This window comes from Molothrus aeneus, chromosome 4 (assembly GCF_037042795.1).
Source record: "Molothrus aeneus isolate 106 chromosome 4, BPBGC_Maene_1.0, whole genome shotgun sequence".
Classification (NCBI taxonomy): Eukaryota; Metazoa; Chordata; class Aves; order Passeriformes; family Icteridae; genus Molothrus; species Molothrus aeneus.
Genome location: NC_089649.1, coordinates 21,237,373 through 21,260,776, shown reverse-complemented (window position 1 = coordinate 21,260,776; position 23,404 = coordinate 21,237,373). Strand labels below are relative to the sequence as shown.

At 36.5% G+C, this 23,404-nt stretch overlaps 1 protein-coding gene across 4 annotated transcripts in view; it reads right to left on the bottom strand.

Moving 5' to 3' along the window:
- Positions 1-23,404, bottom strand: part of GRID2 (glutamate ionotropic receptor delta type subunit 2) — a 684,189-nt gene that overhangs the window by 226,288 nt on the left and 434,497 nt on the right. The window lies entirely within an intron of this gene.

Genomic DNA, 23,404 nt, shown 5'->3' with positions numbered 1-23,404 from the left:
TGATTTAGAAAGTTTCCCAAGAATTGAGCTGGGATACCAACCTCCTGTTAACTTTTCCCAAACACTTTCTGCCTACAATACGTCCAAACCAATACAAGGTTTTACAAACTGGACAGCATTCTTCCAACTGGAAGACTGAAAAAATGCTTTCATCCAACACCTCTAGATTTGCTGTCCATGTCTTTTCATGGACCAGCCTCTTGGAGTCACCACTGCTGTTTTACAGGTGAACACGTTTTAACCTAAATTTCTCCCCCAGGGGCATAGCAATTTGTGGATCACTAAGATAGGATAAAAAACAGACTTCCAATACACACATGTGAGACAGGAAGCCACCCCAATTCAACCCTGCTCCCTCCCCCTCTCCAAGAAAATGACAAACAAACAAACAAAAAAAGACCAACAACCAATCAAACACAAGATGTCAGAGGCCATTTTTAAACATGATGTTTAACTAAAGATTTCAGCTTTGGACTAGTGAGAGCATTCAGAGCAGTCTCTGACAAGCACAGATGTCTCCCCATGGACTGGTATGTAAAGCAAAATATGGAAGTTAAAGACTATTAAATAGCAAAGAAAGGTGATAAACTGAAGACTATCTTAACTGATCTGAAGTTTAGAAAGGTAAAAGCATGGAGTTGTACTATTTAGTATATTGTACTAGGTTAAACACTCACAGGACTAGTTCATGGAGATCCTCAGATACGTTTGTGCTTATTTTTACTTTTCTTCCTTCTAGCTCCTAGTTCATCAAACCACCACCATTTTATCAGGCTGTTTGCTCTATGTTTTCCTTCTGGTGCCACAGCAAGTTCTTTCTGTGCTCCCACTCTTAGTCTTTGAGCTTTTCAGTAGGGAGATCAGTTGTTGATTAATAAAGCTCATTCTTACACACCAGAAACTAAAGCTCATAAAAATCTCTCTTCACCAAGGAGAGATATTTTACCAATATTTTTGTAATCTCATTTTAATCTCTACCCATTTCTGCTCTTGAGAGATGAAAAAAAAAACAAACCACACATGACTATACTTATTTTCATTCTTCTGGACAATCACCTCTTTCTGGGATTCCTTTCCCTGACATTCCTTCTGAGAAAAAGCAAGGAAACAAACACCCAACCCCCCCCCCCCCCCCCCCAAAAAAAAACACCAACTACTGGGTGAAACCTGGCAGACACATTTACCAATAATTAAAAAGCAAGCTTCTACAGCATTTGGAGGGGGCAGGTGGAAATTGTTTTTGAGTCTCCTCCTAAGGACAGGTGATATGGCTGACAGGGCTTCATTTGTTTGTCTCATGAAAATGCATTTCTTTTAAAAATAAATAGTTGAAGCACTTGATCAGTTTTCCACTTTTTCAGATCTATTTCAAAAGATGACACTTTTAAACTAAAAGCATCGGGTTACTCCACTGAATAATTAGTTTTATATTGACTTGGCTTGCCATTATAACTACATCTGAAATGAGTCAAGCTTCAGGGAACACTTTGTGTCTTCTGTCCCAAGATTTTAAGAGATGGAGGCTGTTAAAGCATAGAAATCAGCCCCATGCTAAAGAAAACCGTTAAATATTCAATAAAAGTAAATAAAGACAACATTAATACTTTAGTGAGTTTGACCACAGGCTTGTACTGAGAACACAAAATAAAAACACATTCTTTCTAGCAGAAATGGCCTTTTAAAAATGATTCATTTTTTAATCATTGAGAAAAGCTAATAATGTATACTTTATAGGTGTCTAAACCCATGCATCTTTCTGAAGTCAGCCTGTAGACTGTAGGTTTAAAATAAAATAACTCTAAGCAATTTACAGATCTTTCATTTTAAGGATTATTTTATTCTTATTTAGTTTTCTTACTTCCAAATTTATGCTTTGATTTATATTCCTATTATCCTTCTGAAAAGTGTTTATAATATCGACTCTGGGAAAAAACAAAACAAAACCCAAAACCAAAACAAACCCCCACATATTTTTTTCCTAAGTTCTGAAACTACTTGGCCTTAACTCAGACCTATTCTCCTACCTGCACTGCAAGACAATTGCAAGAAAGCAGAATAATGGTATTCTTAATGAACAATAATGTACATTCCACCTAAAATCTATTTATTTCAAAGTAAAAAAGTGTCTCAAATTATCATGGAAATAGAGAAATTTAGATTCATTACTGTTGAGTGGTTACCTCTACCTGCCTTTCTTTTTATGACCCAGATTTTCTTTATAGCGATAGCACTAAATTGACCCCTGGAGATATCGTTCTTTATCTGGTTTGTTTTTTGTTTTTTTTTAAGCTGAATTCTATTTGGAAATTGAAGCAGAAAACTTGAGTATTTGGCCTGGATAGGGGCTTTGAATCAAAGTGGTTGTCATCACCTTTGAAGTTGAAGAACCAAACATAAGAAGCCTGAATCTACACCACAGTATCACGATTTCCTTGCTCTTATGGATTAAGAGCTGGAGTCAAAGACTTCTCCCAGCTGTGGTGTTTGTTTTAAATACCTCAGCATTTCCTACATGCAGCCATTCAGGAGCTGCCCTTTTACTGAACTCACTCAAGATTGAAGGCTGTTGACAAGTCCTCTAAAAGATGGAAAATAATTGCCTTGCTGATTTTGATGTCTTTGCAACTGCCTTCTCCACAACAGTGAAAGTCAAGGATTAATGAAGCTTTGTCACAGATTTACAGTTACTCCATCTGCACATATAAATTATTTTTCTAAGCAGAATAAAAAGTCCAGTTCTTAATTTAAACCTCTTGCAGACTTTATAGGCAGCATCTGATTTATTCCAGGCCCTTATTAATGTAAAGAAAGCTTTCAAACGGTTAATGTGACATGAGAAGTTCAGACAAACAGTCATTAATTCAATGCTTTAATTTGTAGAGGAAAAAGGAATGCCACCTGGACAATGGATCTTAAGTCTGCCTTAGTATCATGTCTGCTAGTAAAGAGAGCTTTGGAGGCTACAAAAAGAATACAGATGATAAAATGGTATCTGTCATAATTTCAATGTATGCTCCTTTGTTAGCTCATATAAAAATGTGAAAATTTGTTCATATTTACTTCCTCTTTAAACATACACCTATTGAGAATCATGATTAACCAAAGTTACCACTTTGGTAAGGTAGTGAACAGATAAGACTGAAGAAAAATACACTTATGAGGCACAAGGTTCCTTCCCAGTGCGCATTACTATGGGTTGACTGCACTCAGCAAAAGGAAAATTGATTAAATAAAACTTGTAAATGAATCATATAAAGGCTGTATTTTAAATAACCTTTCCCTTCTCAACCATACTTGATTTTATACCTCAGTACTTCCATAGATTGTAGTACAGTTACTCTTGCTTTACACCAGTATAAAATAAAAGAATATCCAATTAGGATGGAAATCACTGTCAGAAAGAGGCTGAAGAATATGGGCTTTGAGGAAGAACTTGAAGTTTTGAAGTAGAGAACAGAAGTAGCAGAACAGGGTGCCTGATTCAGAGGGTTATTTGGCAGTGTGAACAAATATTTTTGACTGCTATCGCTTAAATGCATGTGAACAGAAAAACTAAAACCATAACAACAGTTTTCTTAAGACCAGCCATTTTCCATAAAAAAAGCTTCCTCTCCAACCAAGGCACCAGCAATCCAAATTAATAAAATACTGATTAATCTACTCAATTTGGCCCCTTCTCATTGTTTGTTTTTGATATTAAGTATGGGTGCCATTGTTTTTAAAGTTTAGCAACTCTTAAAAAAATATATTGAATTTGTCTCCAAACTGAAACCAGAAGATTAGTTCACCTTTACCTCTGTTTTTTTTTTCCCCAAAGAATAGCAAAGGAGTATTTTACAGCCAGACCCTCTGAATTGATTGGCAACTGTAAGTTACTCAGATTTTCCTCAAGAGGGGCTGCAGGATGCTGAGTGCCTTTGAAAACTTGCCCATTCCATTCAGGATTTTAAATATAAGTTGAGTGCCTTGAAAATCCAGCCCTGATTAGGCTGGCAGTGTGTTGTTTATTTTATTAGTGATACGGAAATGTGGTTTCAACTCCTTTTGCATCTGTTAGTAAACTCAAGATTTAGTCTGACTGCCTATCAGGGAAAATGTTTGCGTTCATACACTACAGAATATAACAGTGCTGCTTTTTTTTCTTCTTTGCTGTCTGTCTTAAAAGCAATTTTTGCCAAGCATCAGACTGGCATTAATGAAACAGAAACTATTTCATTTTCCTATCACAGGCATTATTAACAAAGGTCACCGTTCAAGGGACAAAATATCACTAAAGCCATCAGCTCTTTTTACTCTTCAGCTTCGTTGTGGTGCCTCTCCTGTCATTTCACATATCTGCAGAGAACAACAGTGGCAGAGGTTCAAGTGAGATAGCCCCCATTTCTGACTTGCACATAAACTTAGCATTCAGCTCCTCTCCAAGCATACAGGCTGAAAGCATTTTTTTCTTGTAATAGGAGTTCAAGAATCAGGAGCAGTTTAATGGAGTTCTAACTGGCTGCAGGCTTGAAGCTCCCTATGAAAAACAAGCTCTCAAAAGTACGTGTGCAAAGACAAAATCAGTTCTAAACATATTGAAAGCATTCTGGTCACCAAATTGCAAAGCCCAGGGGCCATTTTTGCTTCTGTGCTTCACAAGAGATGAACAAAATAGATCACTCTTACTAAAGTCCAATGGCATTGCAAGCCCAGAAGGTCTGCACAAGGACTCACTGAGTCTTATAAAGGGCATGGATCAAAACAGCAGCCTTTTCTTTTTCTCATAATGGCTCTAATTTTCCCTAATAAAGTACTTCTAAATTTTGGGAAATTCAGCTATTGCTTCTGAGAGTAGTTCAGCCAGTCAGCTACATGAACCCAGACCATAATTTAAAGATTTTTATAAGCCATGTGTGTCCTAACATCAACCATGCAACACAGTTCAGATTCATCATTCCAAAAAAACCCTGCTGGCTAGATATCTGTTTGCAGACCTTCAATCTGAAATCCCTCATATATGTCACTGAAGGTTATTAAAAACTGATGTTCAAGGTGAATACAAAGTACTCTCTGTAGTACCACAATTCTCTAGCAGCTAATGGTTAAGCCAACAGAAATGTAACAACTCAGCACAAACTGATACAGGCTAAAATATATTCCAGCTCTATAAAGAGAGAAAATCTATATGTTTTTCATAATTGTTTGATGCTGGTTTAAAAGTAGGTTTCACAAAGTAATTGCATCTGGATCCAAAGAGTCCGAGCAATACCTATCCCGCAGACACTGGAGATACAAACATACGAAAATTACAGGCTCGAGCATAGCTGAAACACAACTGCAGTTGGGACATTGAATCATCTCTAGAATGGGACAGATCCTAACAGATTGAAAACAACTTTATCAGTCAAACAATAGCACAAGAAGCCAATATGTGTTCTATTACAGAAAAAGATAAAACTTTCTAGTCATCAAGTATGGTTATTCTAAAACACTTCTCGTTTGTTATCAGAAAGAAAACACAGAGGAATTGCAGAAGAGGCAAATGTTGCAATCATAAAAACCCAGAAACGTAGAAGCATTTAACATGCACAGTGTAATTTGAGACATTCTGTACAGTTCAATAATTTATAAGGATTAAGTTGCTAAGAATTGTTTCTCAAATTTTCATTGTGGAACAGCTGCCCACTTCTTTTGGCTTTTTAAACTAAGAGGTTTAAATTAGATCCTTGCTATAATCTTTTAAACATAAATTGGAAAACTTTGATGGAGAAAAGTAAAAAGACTGGAAGGACTTTAAGAGGATTTGCACATTCCAGAAAAGGAAAAATAGAATGCACTTTGTTAAAAATACAGTTAGTTCTGCATTTTAAGTGTGTGAAAGCAAATATAGCCTTAGCAAAATGAGCTATAGAGAAAAATAAAGGCCTTTTGAACTTTTATAAAAAGTACTGATGGCCATTCAATTTAAGCCCATATTACAACTTTATTTTTTTAATGCAAAACAAGCCAAACCCATAATTGTAATTGCCTTGTTCTGTTTTTAGTTTAGATAGATAAACAGCCATAATTTGACCTGTGGTAACAATTCCTCTAAAGTCTATGTGATTACTCAGCTGATGAAATTATTTATGTGAGAAAAATAAGTCATATGTATAAGAGATTACTGGCACAGGCACCTTGATGTAAATTATGAAAGACACATTACAGAGTGTAATAAATTTTCTAGCAACACATTCCTTTTTCCCGCAGGTACTGTCAAACAGCTTTTTACCTTTAAGCACTGCATTTTTGTAGCATTCTTTCAATCATCTTTTTGACTAACCTGAACCAGAACAGTGACATATCTCTCCTATTCCAACTATTAATATTATGGGCACATGGTCTTTGCTTTTCGATGGTGATAGAAGCAAACTGACAGAACCAATATCCAGACAATCCTTGAAGTGATACACGAGCTTTACACAAGGATGATCAACAAGATAGAGCACTATTCTCCCCAGACTGATTGATAGGAAAAACAAGTTGGCTATAAGGCTGTATTTTCAGCTGGAAGCAAGTACACCAGAAGTCCTCTGTGGTCATTCCTAGAGTCCCCCATGTATACAAAGCTTATCCAGACAGAAGAATAAAAATAAATAAAAAGGAAGAAAGGCAAATAGAAGAAGTGTTATAGCAATATAGATAATTTTTTGCTCTATTATGCAGCAAGTAGGAGAGATACGCATCTGTCATGAAGACCTAAGTGAAATTCTGAATGTGTGAACATAATTATGGCCCATCACAAGTCCCATTAAATCCCAGTTTACCTGAGACAGACAGGCTGGCACAACACAGTAGAGCTATGTCAAATGTCAGGTGACTTGTTGAGCCATTTCCAAAGCTAAGTCAGAGACAGGAATGAGTAAAGCTTTTCCCACATGCCCCAGCCAGGAACTTCACATCTGTCCCTTCACATCTTCCCTGCAAGAAGGGAACCTGACTACTGCACGGTGCCATGCAATTAAACACAACTGCTTAGACACTGCTAAATACCTGCACCTGACTGCATTTCCACAGCTGCTTTTAGGGCCACATTGCTCTCCCTCTGTGCTTCATATATGCACTTTTCCTCTGGGGATGGGCACTTATGTCCTTGTCAGCCCCAGATCTCTGCCTGGAGTTACCACTTTTTCTCATCTGCCTCGTTTGATCTCCACCCTCAAAGCACCAGCAGGATGAGGAAAAACATTTCAGAGGCAGAGCAGAAATGCACCAGCAGAGCCCTTGGTGGATATTTAAGTGCTTTTCCTGAGTATTCCTCTCCTATGTTTTATTCAATCTTGCTGGTTACTGGCCCCCTCCTGAGTAAGAGACCATCTGGCTGTCACAGCAAGAGTAGTTAGGGATGTTGTGATGCATTTTATCCCACTTCTTGCCACTTAGGTAGGCAGTGCCTTAGTATCACCTCTTTTCATAGCACTTCTCGTGTGCTCACTAAGAATTTTGTCTAGAGGAGTCAAGTGAATTATTTAAAAAAATGTAAAAAAGGTAAAATATCCAAAGTCAAATCTCATCTGCAATCAACCAGAAATTCAGGGAAGGGAAAGGAAGGGACTTCTATAGTTTTGTGTTAATGTTCATGAGAGACAGGTATGAATTAAAGCTCTGTGTGAGAGACAAGAGCTCTAAGCAATCATGAGAAATTCACGTTCATTTTCTGCACTGGAATCCTGCAAACATATTAAAAACCTTCATTACGGCAGTGTCTGATGCTTGCAACATAGGCTACAAATACACCTATCTAAAAACAAAACAAAATGAGCTTATTTTCCTCTTGTCCCACAACACACAGTTTGTGTATACATGTATGCATGCACCACAAATTTATTCCTATTTGTTTCATCTACCACATCTTATCCTATACACTGTCAGCTTTTCCTAAGAGATCAGGAATATATCTCGGTACATGTGAAAACGTCCTCTGTGTGAGTTATAATTCCAAACCAGGCATTTCACAGGATCCTGCAAAAGTGAAAATTTTCTTGGTAAACATCTTAGAAAATTCATTCTACTGAAGAAGATTCTAACTTTGATCCACGACCCTCTGCACACGATATCCTGTCTCCAAAATGGAAAGAGATGCCATCAAAATTGCTTAATGTATATGTATTTCACTCCCCCCTGGGCAAAAGAAGATAAAAGCAGAGCAATACCACGGTGCCGTCAGAATATGAATCTTCCTGGATGTATGTTACAACATCTAATAGGTGGCACTTTTTTTTTAGCATTTATGGCAATAAAAGACATTTTTATCACTGTAGTTCTGCACTTGTATGACGTCTAACAACAGCATCCTGGCACATGACTGAGCAATAACTGAACCAAATGGGGAACCTTCTCCAGCAAGAACCTATCACTGTTTTTATGATTATATTTGGACATTTTAAATAAATTACTATAATTTTTGCCTTCATTTTGCGAAAAAATGCAACAAAAAACTTGGAATTCAATACCAGTAAAGCATCTCCCAACCCCAAAACCAAGCGTGATCTGAGAGTAGCTAGGATTAGAAGTGTCATGACAACTTTGGTTCAGTGTGAGGAGGGACACATGGAAAAGAAAGAAAGCTCACAGTCCTTCACCAAATGAAATTGAAATAAGTGCTGTCATCTTGGAATACTTCATGTTCTAAGCAGAAAACCTCTTTTGGAAGAAGCAAGTTTTCATTATGCTCCATTTGTAGTATGCCCTCAGACACACACCAAGGCTCCCCACAGCTGTGTTTCACTTGTTCAAAGGGCATTTAAAGCATAAATACTTTTGGCATCACCTAGTTGAAAAAAAATAAGCCTCCTTTGGAGGTCTCAGCTTTGTTTTTGTGTGTGTGTGTACTTCTTTTTTTTGGCAACTGCATACATATTCGAGCAGATGAAGGCACTGAAAAGGCAAATCAGACCTCTGAGCTGAAGTACCTACATGCAAAAATATTGTGATCACATTTTTTAATGTTCTTCCTCTGGTCCTAGGGAGAAGTGGTAAACACAGGAAGATGTGCACACCATAATATGTACACCATAATGTGTAAGAGGAAGGAGGTTGGATGGCTCCTTGCCAGGAGCAGGTAATATTGGAAGGGAAAATTAAGAAATGAGCTACAAGAGTTAACATGGAATACAATGTAACAGGAAATTAAAAAAAATAATTTTGAACGCAGTTTTTTTTTTCCTCAATGGGCTTCTGGTCCTATTCAGTCCAACATTTGTACAGTTGAGCTGCATGTGAGCACTTAAGCAGCATTCAAACCTTATTAATGGTGACTGAACACTGTCTGAGGCTTGTTTACATCAGAGCAAGTTTTGTTCTTAGAATGCACCTTAGAATTAAGAATCTGTTCTTAGAATGCACAAAAGCACTAAATCAGATAATAAAGTGACCAATTTGATGCAACTGTAACACATTTTCTTCACTTTAATCTGAAAAACTTTCTTTATGATCTCAAGCACATTAATTATCTCTAATTTTGCCATCTCTGCTGTATAAGCATGCAGGAAAACTGAAGAAAGCCATAAGAAAAAGGACAAGGAGGAAAATGACCACAGAGTCACCAAGCTGCCTCTGGATTAAAAGGACACACTAATGAAGCCAAGAGCCGTTCTGTATAAGCACTACTGAAATAACATTATTATTATTATCTGTAGAAAGTGCCACTAACTAGAGACATGAAATCATATCAAAAAATTTACCTGCTTTTAGAATTGTGACCTATAAAATGAAGCAAAATGGGCATCCTCCTAAAGGGAAGGAAATGACAGGAAAATTCTGTGGATATTGAATTGCAGAGCACTGATACTCAGACAACAAAAACCCACAGAGAAGAAGAATTTGCAGTTTTTGGCTTATTTTGCATTTCAATCTCACAAAGGGAACACAAATCTTTTAAGTCTGAACCTTCTTTTTCAAACCTCTGCCTTCCTCTTTGCTCAAAATGATATAAATACAATAGAAAAAGGGTACATGACCATGGCAAAGTAGGTCTCAAATTACATCTCTTATAAATATGATTTTACAAAGCTTTTACTTATACTAAAAAAATTGTTGTTTCCATGACAGCACAAAAAAAACCTAGCAAAAGGAGTTTATGTGCATTATTTTTGACAGTTTCAAAAACTTAGAAATGAAGGATCTATGTTGGCTAGTGAGATAATGAAGCCAATATAAACTGATTTAGCCTTTGTCCTTAAATAATTTGGAAAACAGCTGTGTAATGTTCATTTAATCACTACCACAGTATATGCTGTAAAATAGATCCAATAAACTAATGTTTTCCTATCTGAACTTCTGATCCCATAAAAAAGAGCTGAGTTAACAGCCCTTTGCCAATTTATACTTATTGGTCTTTGACACCTGGGTTTTTATACGTGCTGTTAAAATGAGTTAAGATTTTATTTTTTTGCTTAATATTCTCGAAAGTACATGCAAGAAAATACTTCCCTTAAGGATCCATTTGCTTCCTCAATCCTAAAGGTAGAAACAAACTTTTATCTACAACCTCAGGACCTCTAGCCCGGCTTCCTGCAGGGAAAGCTGTTTTCAGCCACTTGCTGTTATTTGCCAGTGCTCTCACCCAATTTCCAGAATAACAGGATGATTTTAGGGATTTATCAGGGCAGAAGCACAACTTTCATGGGAATGAAGCAACAGTGTCTCTGAAATAATGATGTAGAGATACTTTAAAAGACTGTTTCAAGTAATCTTATAAAACATAGTTTCAGTGTGAAGATCTCTTTTCTACCCTTCCTGTGGTGACAGTGACATTTTCCCATCCTGAGAAACACATCTTCCTTGTGTTAGTGCCTCTTTCCTTCCTAAATGAATATTGATTCAGATGACAAAGGACAGAGGGGACTACAAGGAATTAATTTCTTGATGTGTCTCTAGCTCTGTAATTAAGACAGGTAAAGCATGTAACAAATACTGACAAAGAGAAGTGACACTACTGAGCTTATTTTAAATAAATAAATAAATACATACATACATACATTTTAAATTAAAAAAAAATTATAAGTCTCATCCCCACGTGACCCTGTCTCAATTTATTAGGTTTTTTGTTTTTTCACAGTTTACCCAGTTTCATGTAGAAGGTACCACATTCCTGTGGTCCAATGCACTGAGACAAATGGTTGTATAACTTCACCCCTTCCCTCCTTCCCATAAAAACACCGTGAAAATCATGAAAGCTTATGTAAAAATATAAAAATATGTATATATGTAAATCAGATCACCTGTAGGAGCTACAGTGAAGAAGGCAGCTTTCTCACAGTGACCAAAATTAGCCTGAAGTTAAGACCCCAGACTGAATATGATATCTCCTGTGAACCATTTCTCAATGAGGGCTGAAGCTGCATGTGAACTTGGAAGTCAATAAGCAAACTTGGATGGTGGAAAGCCCTACATCAGAGCCCAGAACAGTATCAACAGACCAATTCAAATCTTACAAAATAAATCAAGATTACACCTTCTTCTTCTGATATTAATTACTGATGGAACATGGCTTGGGAGACACAAGGAGAGGAGAGGTTTCGGCAGAAGATGCTTTGAGAACTGATTTACTTGAAGTTATTCCATCTTTCCTGTTCAATCAGTTCCTGTGCTAAACAAAGTCCTTGGGGTGAAACATTTACAGTTAATTATGGAACTGGTAAAATCTCTCTTGCTTTCAAATTAACAGTTTATTACAGTGACAAATTAATCCCCCCCTTTTTTTTTTCCCCAGCATATTAGCACATCAACCACCGTGGCTAGCTTCATTTCACTCCCATTATTAAGATAGTTTTTCCTTTTAATTTATACAAAGCATGAAATTTAAAACCAGATCTAAAACTCAGCTATGAAGAACTTACTGAGGAAATTTTATATTTCAAGTACCAAATGAGATATAGATGTAAAAGTAACCAAGACTAAGCCACTGTACATAGTCCTGGTGAGAAAATCATTACCTTTTTTAGATAATAGGGGTTTTTTCATTTACTTCTTTCTCAGTTACTACTTTCATAAAACACTAATGAATCCAATGAACTGATAATCAATAGTTATTCTAATAAAATGTTTCTTTATGATTCTTTTCAACAACTCATTCCCTTTAAAATTTGTAATGTTCATTATTCATGGAAAAAAAATAAAATAATTAGAGCAAAAATATCAGGCTACAGACAAGTACCTAAGGTAGCTCAACTAAATATTACTGAACATATTAACAGTAATATATTTGCTGCCACAAGCACATGAGTATTTTTTCAAAGAATTTGTTCATAGAAAATATGTGCAACACTCCTACAAAACTATGTTAGGAAAAGTGTTTTGTTTTACAAACCAAAGTATTATGTTTCTAGGGAATATAGAGAAGCTGACCTTTTCCCAGGATAAATCATAACTATTTAATCTTAATTTTATAGCTGTATGATTGTGAAGAAAACTCTTCAGCTACAGGGAAAAAAAAGAAGCCCTTGCCTCCTCAGCTAGCCTTAACAAAATCAAATATGAAGATGCAGAAAAGAGGAAAAAAAGCAACAACTGATAAGAAAGCAAGATATGAGACATCTGTGACACTGACCAACTAAAAAGGAGGAGGATCAGCTTCCACTTTTATTATCTACTCCCATGCAATGTTTGTTAATAAACGACAATATTGGTAGGTAGTCCACAGTGACACATGCTTTTCTGTTTATGGAGATGACTTCTAACTGCTGGATGCTTTTAATCACTGCAGCAATGCTCTCTCTCCACCTCAGGGCTGATGTTAGGGAGACACAGGCAAGCAGGGGAAGATGAGCAACAGAGGAGATGAGCATAATTGTGTGGCATCTCAAAGATGCCCTTAGTACCTTCCAACCTCTGCTCTTTTCCTTACTATTTTCTATTAGTTTGCCTTGCTGTGCTTTTCCTGAACTCCAGCTCAGCATAAAATCTCATTACCAAAATGTCAAGGCAATAACCGTATCTTTATCTCTTTTCTTCATTTTTTTCCCTCCAAAATATATACACACAGAAAATGTTATTGTGACTTTATTGTTTTAGGTAATTAATAGCTCTAGTTCAGGGTAGGAATCAATTATGTCCATATTCATTCTGCTCACAGTCCATATTAATGTACAATCTGCATTACCAGTTCTATATCAAACATAGTTGGTATTCAGTGGAGAAGCATGGAAAGAATAGAATGGCTACTAGGAGGTTACTTTAAAAACCTAAACCTTATCAAAATAATAGCAGGTACAATTCAAATGCTTAAATGTAAGTTTGTTTGCTGGACTAGACAATTATGAAAAATGACTCCTTGTGCTTTGCTTTAGACATTCAATGCAACTTGCCTGTAACAAGTTTGGGTTTTTTGTCCCTCTGAGGAATGGAGATTTCTGGAGGTCAGTGGAAAATTCTTGATCATTCCTCACACCCACATATATCCTGCTGCTATCTGACAATAATGGGATGTGGAGGACCTCACTTGGCTCCTCTGCCACAGCAGCACCTCCTGGCCATGAACAGACCTTGTTGACCTGTGAGAAAGACCCTCCTACAGGTCCTTCCTCCCTCTTTCCTGCCTCCTCCATCCTACTCTGGTCAACAGGCAGGAAATTGGTTCAGGTTTGAAATGATCACAGAACTCTTTGTGTGCAATTTCTAAGCAATCTTTCCTTGTTGTTGCTGTGGATTTTTACACCATTTCCCTACACAAGAGGTGCTTGCAGAGACTGCAGAGGTCAGGAGTAAAAGGAAGAGCAGACAAGCCCAGTATACACAGATTGCTCTGTACAGATCTACACTACATACAAAGTCATATCAACTTCTACTGTTCCATGAACACATAGCGCTATGAGCAGTGGAGTCAATCAAAAGCAGGAATACAGCAATAGATAAGTCTGTCCATCTGGAATAAGTGAGAGTTGTTTCTTCATATATTTCTCCATACATGGAGAGTTTCTCCATGTATTTCTCTGTTTCTTGTTTCAGCCTTTAGACCTGAAACAAGAAACAGAATACAACAAGTTTTCGTGATCATTAGTCACAAAGGAATGAAACCTTTTCAGATAGAGATTATTTTCTCCCTTTTTTTTTTTCAATTAATGGATATGTCACTAAATTCCTTTCAAAACAGGTTGTCTCACTAAGTACAAGGAACTAGTTTACTATTCTGCTTTGAAATACAGACACACTTTTGTTAGTGAAGCATCTCTGCTGCCTGGTGAACAAAGACAAAATCTCCAAACCAGGACAAACTAGTAATGAGGAGCAGCAATCCTGTTTTTCTGGCTTCCCTTACATGTTGTAGACAAAAGGGCAAGTCCCTTCACACTTTAAAAATGACAGAATAAGTGCTATCTCTCAGAGTAGGGAAAAGAGCCAGAGTGCCAAATCTGTCATTCCTTATTAAGAAAACCCCAACAAAGTAAATAAATCAGGACTAAGTCAGAAGAATTAAATTTTTTCTTTTAAGCCAAGCTTGCCATGTTGAGATTGAAACACTGTTCTGTGCCATGCTACCAACCTGCAAGTCCTTTAAGCAGTCTAAGTTGGCACCACCACCCCCAACTCCAAATATCAGTGTCAAAAATGCCGCTCTTGAGTATCTATCCAGCAGCACTGTAATGTGGAAAAAGAACAAAATTCCCCAGTAATCCATCTCTCCTTTAAAAAAAATCCATGGTTTCTTTTTCTTCACTTGCAAGAAAAGAACCATTCCTGGTCTTCCAGTGCAAAATCCCTGGTGCATGGCTCTATCCCTCTCTGGACTGAGACACCCTCTTGGAAACGTGGCCCTCCTTGGAGAATGAAGTGACCAAGACCTGCTGACTCGACTGCTCTCAGGACTGTTTGTATTTTCCAAGAATCAAATGTTGCATCAAATCTATGACACAAAATGACAGCTGAGCATCTCCTTTCCCTTCACTGAGTTAATAGCATCAGACACATGAGCCACTGCAGAACACAGCCTGCTTGGTGACTGATTTTGGTCTCTTGGTATACTTGTATTTTTAAGGTTAAAAGGCTGTCCCAGTGCAGAGAATATGCCATTCTTTGCATCTTGAGAAAACCTGAAGTTGGCAGTAAATTAAGTACAAGGACAGGGAGAAGATGTTGAAAACTACCTGTTGTCAAAAGTCTCACTATAACAATAACCTCTTCTCTAAAAGATGACCAAACACACAAGACAACAAAAGCCAAACTAACTCCACATCCCCAATATTCACTTTAAAACACTTTTTTTTATTTTCTGTTATGATCTTTTAGAGATCATAAACATCTGGTAGCCTCCTTCTCTCTGCTGACATGTTCCCAATTGAGGCTGTTGAAGCAATCCATATTATAGCTAAATTGTCTTTAGACACCAGGATAACAAACAGAACTGCAACTGGGGATAAAAATAGGTTGTGCAACTTCAAGGGACCAGCAAAATTTCTTCTTCTAATGTATGTTTGTGAAAATTCACCTTAATTCCCATTCTCTCCTACCTCTTTCTTAGTGCACTGTTTGAATCATAATGCCAGCAATAAGAAAAATTATTATTCCAAGAAACAAGGAGGAATCCTCTGTACCAACAGTGATTTCTCTGACTCATTAGCATTTTTCTTCTGAATACTCATAGACTCTGTCCAGAAGAGTGTCTAAAAGGAGAGAGTTTAAAATAAACCATGGCAGAGCTGCTGTAACACCAGTTAATGAGGTGCCTTGAAGCCTGTATGTGACCAATTCCCACAGAGTCTGCTGTTGGAATTTAGAGTGATTTAGAGTGATTTATAGGACCTTCTATTATCAGAAGCCATAAGCTATTAGAATTTTCAAGAAAATAATGGCAAACAAAAACTTTCAAAGGGTTTATTTGTGTGTTTTAATTGTGCGATGCTTGTTTAAACTCTATCTAGGACAGGGCACTTCAGAAGTTCTGTTTCCTGGCCAATTTAAAGTAATTGTCAAAGTCTGTTCCTATATTCCTAAAAAGTTAATTTCACTAAGACCTAGTTTTTGCAGTGAAAGCAAGCTGGGAAGAACTTTTATAAAACGCTTAGAAAGCTGAGTGGAAAAAACTCCAGGATTTCAGAAAGGAGACCAGTGTCAAAAGGAAAGAAGCAGTTTAGGAGTACAAGTACTGGCCAAAAATGATAAGAAGAGGAAGACAGTAATTAGAAAGCAGTATTAAGAGAATGCTAAGAAAAGTTTGGAAATTACATTAAACTTTCATATAGGATGAGAGAATTTCATGAGCACTTACACTGATAAAGTTGGTTTATATATAGGCATTAGTTTCTCATATGTTCTAAGACTCAAATTTGTTTCCACAGCCCCAGTCCTAAAGTTACCTAAAATTAAAATTCCTTCCAGTTTAAGATAAGTTGACCCAGTTGAATGTAAAGAAATAGCCAACCACGAATAAAAGTGAGTTTCAGGAAAATAAAAATTAGCACCATTATGTCCCAAATTCTACCAATAATGGGTTCTATATTTTCATAAAAATCAACAACAGATACTATATCTCAGCACAGCTCTAAGAGTTAGGTCTGTGATAAGTCCTCATCTTTGGTTCATCTGAAACCTTTGCTTTCCAAGAGAATTAATTCTTAACAGAATAAAACATTCTGCTCCAAGTGAAAAATTAGATTGTAGAGCAATCATTCTGGAATACCTTTTCTGGAACAACAGTATAGATCAAAAAATCCTCATTTTTCTTTCATATAAACTATTACACTACCTTCCCTTCTCCCATTTTCACTCTCAACTGAGTAAAAATATCAAATATGAAAGTAAAACTAAGCAGACTGGCTCCAGACATCAATGACAGGAGGTAAAAATACAGAATGTGCCTGTCAGAAGTATTTCTTAGCTTTAACTATACCTATAGAAATAGATAAGAAAGAAGAGGGGAAAAAAAGAGAAGACAAGAAGGAGTTGTAACTTCTGTAGGGTTTTGACAAATCCCAGAGCGTTCCTTTGTCATTCAGACACAAATTCAAAGGGTACTTCAGGTGCTCTTGCATTTACTTGACTGAGCTGGTGTCCAGGGAGAGAGAGTGAGATGTGGGGAGCACGGGGGCTGAACTAAATATCCCAGGACAATATCTTGGTTCCATCAGGCACAAAATCATGTTACAGCTCATGGACATCTGCCTATTTAGAGCTGGAGTAGATCTCCTGCTTGTGCACTTTTATATTCTTATTTTCACAAAGCCATATCCAAATATTTCCAAGGAAGAAAAAAAACAACAAAAACCAAACAATCCCCCCCACCAAAACCCAAACCAAAATCCCCAAAGCAAACAAAAAACCCCAGCAAAAAACTAAAACCACCAAACCCTGCTATCTTCTCCCCACTCTAATCACAGATAGAATTTACAATGGGACAGTAAGAAATCAACCATGTTGACTTCTCAGGATGGTAGCTTGAGAATGATGATAAAATCAAGAGTGTTCATCTCCTAAAGGAAATACTCCTTTGCATCACTATTTAAGGGGGTGGCTACTTTTTGAAATTAAGCACTGAATGTTTTGCACAAGTTATTTCAAATCGTTTCACGCAAAAATTCATCCTCCAGTCTTGGTACTTTTCATTACAAAGAAATTTTCAAATTCCTCTGGTCAAGTATTTCAAAGTGATTCACATCTACTCTCTCATGAGGTGTTCATTATGTAAATTTTAATTTCTGCTGATGTGTTCATGTCAAGCATTGCCAAATTCTGGGTAATAATTTAAGCCATTGCTTAGCTTGGGTGTCTCAAGTGTAGCCTTGAGAGATCTTGGAAGAAAATGCATTATTTTTGGCATTTCTCTCTCAAGAATCTGACAACCAAATATTTTTCAAATGATATTTAGAAACACTTGGCTTACTAGAGAGGAAGAGCAATTTTATCTGTTTGGTGGATGCAGACAGCTGTTTGTATCACCTGAACTCCCCTTTCTGAAATAAGGAAACCTTGTGAGAACCTTGTGAGAACAAATTTCTACAGTAATACAATCATTCCCAGCTTACCAACAGTTAAAAAAGACAACTATATAAACCTGACAGTCTGATACCAGTAAAAATCCATTATGTCCAGATCTGTGCAAAAGCTTATTTTTCCCCTTGATATTTGGAACAATTCTGCTGATAAATCTTTTTTAAATGTCTAAGGACAGGTTTAATTCAAAGAAAACAGAAATCCCAACTTTTTGAATGGCCATTTGCATCTATATTTTTCTTTACATCTTAGTCCCCAAAATTATTTGAATGAAATATGAAAAAGTAAGAGGTAGCATCAGTACCCTCAGGGTGTCTGGTTGCTGGTTCAGTTCCTCCCTCTCCACTGCCCAGCTTGCCAATAACTGAGCTTAAAGTGTAAATCATAATGAAACCAGTCACAATAAAGTCTTTCCTGTGGCAGATTTTGTTGCTTCTGTTTTCTGTTTTTTTTTTTTTTTTAGAATTTTTTTCAGGATAAATGCATTGTTTTCTGTAATTGCAATATATGGTTAACTTGTATTCTTCAGAGAGGAAGACAACTATATGTCTGACTTCTCCTAAATCCACCTGCTGAGTTTGGGAGAAAAAATGGCAATAAATACATCAGTACTCCATGCAAAGCTATTGCTTCAGCTGGCAGTATATTGACATTTCAACAGTATAGATTCTATATAGTATAATCTCTTCCTTTTGAATACTTATTAGAGGATGATTTCTGGGGTAAAATACAACCTGTACTATAGAAATATAGGAATCTTACTTTCCAAAATGTGTATTGATAATATCTTAGTAGCTTTCAGCTTGCAAAACATTCTTATGTGACTATTGGGAAGGGGATTAATTTCTTGCTCTGGATTTCTGTTCTGTTTTTTCCAAGGTATTATCAATGAAAACTTCTTTGCATGACATTCACTTCCAGTTTACAGGATTTGTTCAGGGTATTTAGTATGCAAACAATATAAATAATGGTAGCAATTTTAATTACACTCAGAAATAAAGTGCATAACCACTCAGCTTTTTTACTTTATCTTAACAGGACTTGCTAGAAGCAGCAGAAAAACAAAAGTTAATGATATTACCCACCATGAAAAACCAGATTAGACAATCCACCAATCTAGAGCATGGAAAACAGAAGAGATACAGAAGAAAGAATACGAGCATAGGACTCATCCTAAAGGGACTATTTCAGCTCAGAGACCTCTGCTCCTTGAACACAGCCTGGATAAAAGAAGAAACAAGGACCTCTGAACTTCCTTCTTCTCCCCCTTTAATGTGCACAGTGGCAATAGCATGACCTTTTCTTTGATAGTATAAAAGACAGGAAGAAATTCTAAAAGCTTATCCAGAGTACTTGACATCAGTAAGAAACAGGGACTGTTTTAATTCCTAGTCCAACTTATCCCCCTCTCCTAAACAACACACAAAAAAAACCTAACGAAAAAGAGAACCCTTCAAAAGTGATAACTTACTGGGAGTGTCTTCACCTATTGTTTAGGCAAGGACGGCAGGGACTCCTCTACCCATGCCAGGCTCATACTTGTGTCTCATTTCCAGTGTCTGAGCATGTCAGGACCATTTCTTGTAGCCAACTGTGCTTGCTACAATCCGATAAAAGGGAGGGGAGACCTTCCCCTGCTTGCTTAGCTCTTCACTGTAAGCAGCCATCTAAAGGCACGACAGGGCTTTCCTTCACCTGGACTTCCCAGTGCTGCACATCAGCATTTTCTTAGGATGGAAACAGCATTAGATAGAAAAACAGCTGCTAGCACTGCCACTGCCAGGCACTCAGCTTTGAACTCCTGCATTTCCTCTAAAACATTAGACCTCTATCAAAAAGGCAGATCTCCATCTTCTACTCACTGCTGTTTCTGAGATGACCTTTCAATTACTTATAGGAGCATGAGCCCTGTGTTCTACCTGTATAAAACCAGAAATGGGAACACAGAAGAATTGCCATAACAGAGCTTAAGGACCAATTTCTCCCAATTTTCTAGTTGCTCTATAGTGTAGAAGCCATGCTAATCAAGAGGAAAGGAAGCAAAAGAATTGGAAGGGACCTTTCCATGGCAGTGCTGGACTTCATTCCTCACTCTGTAGACTCTAGAACACATTGGAGCAAAACACCTTCATTTCTGTAGCATTCCAGCCTGAATCACCAAGTAAATATTTCAAATGCTGTACACTTTAGAAAATCAATTTCAGACACTAGGCTAATGAGCCTTTCCTCTGGGTGTTTGTTAAGATGCTAGAAAAGTTCCTAAATTACAGTGTTGATTTAAACCTGTTAAAGCAGCTATTCAGTAACTTTCAAAACAACAAATTATTGTACTGTCTTCTGGGTAGAAGAAACAATTACTGGTACATTTGGACCACGAAGTTCTGTCTATAGAGCTTAAACAGTTTTTTTTCCCGACTGTTCTAAATACTGTTTAGGTATCTGAAGTGATGAAGATTGTGTATCAGTAAATTGCCTCATTTGAAGCACAAATCTTCAAAACTGCATGAGTAAAAGCTGTCAGATAAGCTACCACGAGACCAATTATACTTCCTGTTTGTATTATTCAAACACCTGAAAGTGAAATGTAAGACAAGGACACTTTGCTGGAATGTAAAACAGGTTCAGCATTAATCTTGGTCTGGTTTCCTCTGCATGACAAAAAATTGGTCACCTATGTCAACACTGCTTATTCACCCTGAGAGGCAGCTGAGGGTCTGGTCTTTGATGGGTTTGGATACAGCCAAATTTGAAATGACTCAAGCAAATGTCATTTAAGATCAATCTACCTTCCACACCTTCAACTACCCTTGAAAACAAAAGCCTGCTCCTGCATTTCACGACGCTTAATAACTTCGTTATTAGGTCATCTTACTTGGCTGAACTAAGCTAAGAGGCTAAAATCCATAGCAAAAGGATCCTTTCCCAAATATTTGAATTTCAAAGAGGTGAAGCTGTGGCAAGGAGTGAAGAGACTTGGTCACCTTTAGAGATAAGTAATTAGCAGGCACAGGAGTATAGATTACTGTCCCCTACAATAAATACAAGAAGTTACCAAACATTTTCAAGGTTTCTTTTTTTCTATTTTATTATTAAAATCCCCTGTTTTCATGATAGCAGAAGTTTTCAATTTTCCTTGGAAATAAATTTTAACTTCTGGTTTTATGTAAGTCTGCAAGACAGGTCTTATAAATGGAAACATCAGCAGACTCTGAAATGCAGCACAGTTATAATGCATCTCTAATGACTTCATCCTGTTGAAAGCAAGGTATTGCCAGTCAACAGAGGGTAAAATTTCATTCTGCTATTTATGAAATATGAATAAAAAAAATTTGTTTTTTTCCTCAATGGCATAAAATGAAAGTGCTGAATTTTAAAGTCCGCAAATCTCACGTGGATTTCACCTCAACTCAGAATTATATTGGTGTTTGGAAATGTGAGCCTTTCTGTGAAATTTCCATGAAAATCCAATTTACCTACTTTATAATTTTAAAGGCTTAAACTATAGGGCATGGTTTGTGTTCTCTGAAGCCTTGAAACTGATTTGGTGTTTTCCTAAGCTTTGCTGAATAGTTTGTGACCTTCCTCCTCTCCTCCAAATGTCTCTCTTTAAAATATTAATACTTAGAAGTCAAGAAAAAAAAGGAAAAGCATGTATGTCGAACAAAGAGATGAGAACAGTAGATCGTGGCTTTTAAGATGATAAAAAGTTTCCTGAGAACAGGTTTAGAACATATTCAAAAATAATTTTAAAAAAAGGAACCAAATGAGGAAATGTACTTTCTCTTATAAAAATTTACCTCCCAAGACTATAATCTTTTCTGTAAATATGGATGAATATGTATTACAAAAATCAAGACTTATAAAATGTTCTACTCCTGAAAAATGCCACTGAAATTCCCATTATAAATATACTTCTTGTACCCAGAAGAAATATTTAAAATCCTGGAGGAATAGTGATTAAATTTTACCTCTCTTGCAAAATAACACAACTACCTAACCATCCATTTAATCTGATCATAACACCAGTAACCCAAAGCCACGTAAACTCCAGCAGTAATTCCAAATGCTATTTTCATTCATTGCTGGTTTTGCATTTGCAGAACATATTATGAACAAATAAGAAAATATGAGCTGTCTCCACCCACACACAGACCTGAATGAAAGTCAGGAGAAGCACAACTCCATATTAATATAAAGCTTCCTGTCAGCAGAGGTAATTAAGTGATGTTCAGCATTATAACATCTGAACTTGGCTAGTTTCCTACCCACTCCAACTGTGGACAAAGAAAGCTTGTGTCTGCCTTGTAGATGTATTCCATAGGCACAACCCACTGGAAATTCATCTGTTACCAACTTCCCACCCCAAGGACAAAGTCAAACCTTTCACCTGCACTGCAAAAATTGGTCCGTGTGCATGAGCTCACAGTTATATGAGAATGTGCTAGTTGTAATATGTTCTCTGTAGTGAAATTCTAGGACAATTTTAATTTTACTTTCCCATTTCAGCTACATCCTAATTTCTGGATATTGCTATTTTATGGATTTATGATTTTATGTCTGCATATTATCATTGTTATTTTTCTCATTATTATTATTATTATTATAGTTATTATTATATTGTATTTATAGTTATGTTTAAGCATCTTGAGAAAAAAATGCTGCAGAAGCATTTTTTTCTGAACTTTACATTCCAAAATAAACTTTCAAATGCTGGCTTTTCACTGCAGCTCATTAAAATTCAGAGGTCTCAAGAATTATCTCTTCTGATCTTTTACTGCAAAAGCTGAAAATTTTAGCTTCCTTATATACACTTAAACATGCAATAGAACTGTCAGATATTCTGAATGAGTAATTTATAATGCAGATAGCTGAACTTGCCTGTAATTATTTGAGGAGCATTTTTTGTCTCTCCAATCTCTGCCATCTCTTCTACTTTTCAAACAGGGGAAGTTTGAACATCTGTCCTTCTCACTTGAGAGTTGTTAACCCTTGGATTTCATACCTACGTTACATGAATTTTCAATGGTGATTGCGTCATTAATATGACATATATATATATATGTATGATATATTTACAAGAATAAGATACACCAAAAAAACCACATGAATATATTTAAGAGATACCTAAGACACATGTCATATTCAATGGGCATCAGAATATTTTTATAAACAATTATTAAACATTTTTAAGAGTGTAGTTACAGCAATACCTAAGCACACACTTGAACACTAACCCACCTGCTGGGATTCCAAAAGGTCTACATCATATAAATTTCTCCTGAGGAAAAAATTTCAATTAAAAATAAAAGGGAATTTTATATGTTTAACCTCCCTACTTGTCAGTGATAGATTTTCAGGCATCAATATAGATTTAATAACACTTTTAATGTTCACTATGCCTAAGAATTTAAACTGAATGTTGGTATGCATCTCAAGTCATTTGAGATTCTGAAAGTAGATG